This window comes from Pteropus vampyrus, unplaced genomic scaffold, assembly GCF_000151845.1.
Source record: "Pteropus vampyrus isolate Shadow unplaced genomic scaffold, Pvam_2.0 Scaffold617, whole genome shotgun sequence".
NCBI lineage: Eukaryota > Metazoa > Chordata > Mammalia > Chiroptera > Pteropodidae > Pteropus > Pteropus vampyrus.
The window spans coordinates 112639-117477 of NW_011889398.1; the positions used below are offsets into that span (position 1 = coordinate 112639).

The following is a 4839-nucleotide window of genomic DNA, read 5'->3' on the forward strand; positions in this document are numbered from 1 at the left end:
AGTTGTATGGTTCCGGGTCTTACATTCAAGCCTTTAATCCATTTGAGTTAATTTTGTATATGGTGAAAGATAGTAGTCTAGTTTCACTCTTTTGCACACGGCTGTCCAGTTTTCCCAAAACTATTTATTGAAGAGACTGTCCTTTCCCCATTGTATATTCTTGCCTTCTTTGTCATAGATTAATTGACCATAAATGCATGGATTTACTTCTGGTCTCTCCATTTTGTTCCATTGATCTACGTGTCTGTTTTTATGCCAATGCCACAGTGTTTTGATTACTATAGCTTTGTAATATAGTTTGATATTGGGGTGCGTGATGCCTCTTGCTTTGTTCTTTCCCAAGATTGCTTCGGCTATTTAGGGTCTTTTGTGACTTGGTATAAATTTTAGAAGTTTGTTCTATTTTTGTGAAAAATGCCTTTGGAATTTTGATAGGGACATACCGAATCTGTAGATTGCTTTGGGTAGTATAGACATTTTAACAATATTAATTCTTCCTATCCATGAGCACAGACTATCTTTTCATTTATTTGTATCTTCAAGTTCTTTCATCAGTATCTTAGAGTTTTCAGTGTAGAAGTCATTCACACCCTTGGTTAAATTTATTCCTAAATATTTTATTCTTTTTGATGCAACTGTAAATGTGATTGTTTTCTTAATTTCTTTTTCTGATAGTTTGTTGTTAGTGTATAGAAGCAATGCAACAGATTGTAGCATATTGCTTTTGTATCCTGCGACTTTACTCAATTTGTTTATTAGTTCTAACATTTGTGGTTCTTACAAAGTTAAACATATTCCCACCCTATGACCCAGCAGTTCCACTCCAAGGTATTTAACCAAAAGAAATTAAAACATATGTCTATAAAAAGCTTATACATGAATGTTCACAGCAGCTTTATTCATAATAGGCCAAAACTGGAAACATCTCAATGTCTATCAATGGAAAAATAGACAAATACTTTGATCAAAAAATGAAATACAAATTTTAAAAGCGAACTCCCTTTAAACACAACAGCATAGATTTATCTCAAAATCATTCGTTGAGCAAAAGAAACCATTATTATAGAATTCAAGAACAGGCAAAAGTAATCTTGATGATAGAAATCAAACTGTGCCTATTAGGAACGTGGGGATTGAATAGAAAGGGGGCACAAGGGAAATTTCTGGGGTGATGGAAATGTCCTATATCTTGATAGGGTAGTCACAGCCACATGTACTTCAAGTTGTGTACTTAAGATCTGTGTGTTTCACTGTGTGACTTTTACCTCAATTAAAAACATAGAAAACAAATATCCTGGGTTCGTTCATAACAGTAACTAAGTTATAAACTTCCACTTATTTGTGGATTTCCTTATTGATATTTGCTTAATCCATTAGACTATGAAGCTCCATGAGATAAGTTCATCATTTTATCTATAGCACCCAGCATAGTGCCTGACCCGTGGCAGTCGCTCATTAAATATGTATTTAACGAATAAATGAATGACTTGGCAGTTGAGAACCATTGCTCTGATAGCGCATAGCACACTCATAATGGAGTCACATCCAGATTCATAATAGTATAACTGGGTCTCTCTTTTCCGGGTCTCTATCTCTCTGCCAACCATTGCTAGATTACGGTTCCTAAAATATTTCATTGATATTTTCTCTCTTTTCAAAAGCCGTAGCAGCATGTCGATTACTTAACTGATGTCCATCCTTCTTCTTCTTTCTTGCTTATAGAACCCCAGTTCTGTTCAATCAGCCACCTTTCTCCGTGCGACTGGTCTTCAGGGGAGAGGGGGAGGGAGATGGCTGAAACGATGATGGAGCAAAGCCAGTCGCAGAGTTCCATTCCCCTCGCCAGTGCTTGGTTTAGGCATGTGATCAAGTTCTCACGAATGTGACATTGGAGGAAGTCTGTGGGACTTCCTTGCTCTTACAAAGAGAAAAAGAGAAATAAATTATTCTCTTCTGCAGCTGAATGTTGCTGAATTTGAAACAGATGTTCTGATTGGAGGACAAGCTGACAGACTGAGGACGGCAAAGCAAGAAGATGGAAAGCATCTGCGTCTTGGGTGAACTGCTGAATGAGCTAACCCCGAGTGGTCCTCCTTGAAATTCTTACTGTTTAAGCCATTTTACATTTAGTTTTTCTATTATTTATAACCAAAAGCATTTCAACTAATAAAATGCCATCTACGACCCCTCGATATCTATAGGATAAAGTCAAAATTCCTTAGTTTGCCCTGTAAGATCCTATACAACCTGACCCCCCGTCTAGCCTTAACTTCAATATATGGCTTGCTAATTTCCGTCCCTACGTTTGTGTTCTGCTTTCTTTAGCACCAGTGATGTGCTGGTAAATATTAACAACCAGCTCTCCAAGAGCCAAAAGCCCTGGTTTATAGCATTTACCAACTTCCAAGGTGTAAATATTCCTAGCGATTATAAAACAGCAAGAGACAAGAGTTCAGTTACGCCATTTCCGTTCCTGCATTTCCTATAGGGTTCCTAAGATGAGGCACTAGGGGAACTCCTAAGAGAAAATCCCTGCCTCCAGGCCTATGAGCTCTAAAGATCACCGGAGGCATTTTGTTGTAAATAGGACTTATCAGCTCTCAATTATTGCAAGCGCCGGTCCCCAGGAGAGCTAGGACATTAACTAAAGGACTCTTGGCAAGATTGGGCGTGCTCCTAGTCTGGGCCTGACAAATCCCCTGGGGGTGTGAGAACGGGTTTCTAAGGCCATCAGGGGCCTGGCAACAGGTAGGTGAGGAAGAGAAGCAGGTTCCTGAGGCTTTGAAGAGAGCCAGCACTACCTTACCTGTTTGGAATGTGAGCCAGGTGAGTCAGCTTCATCTCTAGTTTATAGGTGGCACACCCTCAGCTTTGGAGGAAAAGCAAATAATTAGACTGAGAACATATTGGCTGAGACAATGGGTGGGGGGAGGGCATGGAGTGACTAAGTCACTCTGTCCCCTGACTAGGTCAGCACTGGGAGGCAGGCCAAATCCAGGCTACTGGAAACCGACAGAGCATTCAGGGGATAAAAGATGTGGGACTGCACCAAACTCTCCTGTTTTATGTGACTAATGGCCCAGGCTGGGTCTGTAGGTCCTGCACACTAAGACCGTTTTCTAAATTATAAGTGCGGCTTCTTTTCCTGCGTTAGAGACCTCTGGAGTGGAGTGACTCTAGCTAATTGGCATCTACCAGAAGCTCTCCCGTCCCTCTGACCATCGCTTTCCGGGTTACTGGACCGATGAGCATCAGGGCTGTTCCCACGTGGCTTACGGTCCGTGAACGAGCCTGCAGATCGTAGCAACTCCTCTCAGACAAGTAAACGGGTGATAGTTTTTTCAGCTGGAATAAGTCAGGAATTGAAAAGTGCCACTGTTACTTAGGTTACCTTAGGTCACACGTCCCCTAGGTTGTTAGGTACCCTTCCTGCTTTAAGAAGAGATGAAATCCTGAGGGCAGAGGAAATTGGTGGAGAAAGATCGAGAACCAGGGAAGGATCCACGGATGAGTAAAGTCCTCTAGGAGCACCCAGGACAGAAGTGTCAGACCTGGGGGACGTTTAAAAAGACAGCACTGACCACGGGAAGAGAGAGAAAGGAAGAGTGAGGGGCTGAAGAATGAGAAGTGGTAGAAGGTCACAAGTGCTCATCGGGCATGCTGCCCTGCCACAGTGTCTAGCCCTTCAGCTCCCCCCGCCCCCCTCCAGGCGTGGCTGCCTATCCCCCCCCATCCCCCGCCCCACACCCCGCCCCCGGCGCAGAGACCACGCTGAGTGGCAGCTCTGCTCTCACTCGCCAGTAAATGAATCTGAATGTCGACCCAGACTGCTTGCCTCCTTGTCCAGCCAGATTCTCTACAGGAGCAACGAAAGCTCAACAAAATGGGAATTAAAGACAGTTCAGTGAATTCCGCTGATATTTTTAAGCACCCACCCCGTGTAAGGCATGCAAAGATACAATCACTGCCCGTAAGGAGCTTTCGTGAGCGGGACCAGGCATCAGAAGTCCAAATGCTTCTCCGCTTGATACATGTCCTTCGCCTCGTCCAAGAAAAAAGGTGGAAGGCGGTGTAGACTAGAAAAGGACAATGTGGCCTCTGACTACATTTCTGCCTGGAAGAGGCTGAAAGGGCTGATTCTTACAGCCCATACGATACATTCTGTCATTGGTTTCCTGCCTCCTACGAGGCTTTCCTTTTGATCTTTAGTTTCCTTCCCCCTCCTTCTCTAGGTGAGGAGTATTTGCAGTTTCGTGAGCACCCTGTCCCTTCCTAACGCTGGGGCACAGCCCAGGGAGCCGGTGCAGCTCTGGCTTCTCCCTGTGGGGCCCCCTGGCCTCTGGGCACACACACGCCCACTCAGATGGCACCGCAGACTCAGTTCGTTACCAGGTCTCCGCTTAAAACCTCCGCTGGTTTTCTTTACTGTCTGTGTGTTGTCAATACCTCTACGCTGACTCATTCTATCCGTTTCTCCCTCCCAGTTTCCACTGCCACAATCCCAGCTCATTACCTCTGACCTGAACCGCTGTAAAATAACTGCACAACTGGTCTCTTGCCGTTAGTCTCTCTCTTCTGCTACTACCCTTTCCGCCCTGCCTAAAGCCAGGGTCTGGTCACATAATTTCCCCGCTCAAAAGCCTTCGATTGTCCTTGAAGAGAAATGTACCTACTGCTAGTAATAAAAATAATTATAAGTATGTAACATTAAATAAAGTATTATAACTATACTATTGTTATATATAACATGTATAATATGCTATGTTGATTGTTATTGTATTATAAGATACTTATAATAATATTATTGTTACTATTTTCGATGTGGTGACACTATCCATC

At 43.2% G+C, this 4839-nt stretch overlaps 1 long non-coding RNA gene across 2 annotated transcripts; it reads right to left on the minus strand.

Moving 5' to 3' along the window:
- Positions 1-555: 555 nt before the first annotated feature.
- Positions 556-4338, minus strand: LOC111733680. 2 transcript variants are annotated; one of them, XR_002778115.1, is made up of 4 exons: positions 3936-4338; positions 3392-3551; positions 2807-2869; positions 871-1917 (listed from the first exon to the last, which is right to left on the minus strand). It is a non-coding gene; the product is annotated as an uncharacterized LOC111733680 (long non-coding RNA). The 2 variants fall into 2 exon arrangements; XR_002778114.1 differs by lacking the exon at positions 3936-4338 and having other exon boundaries at positions 556-1917; positions 3392-3712.
- Between the last annotated feature and the right edge of the window lie 501 nt (positions 4339-4839).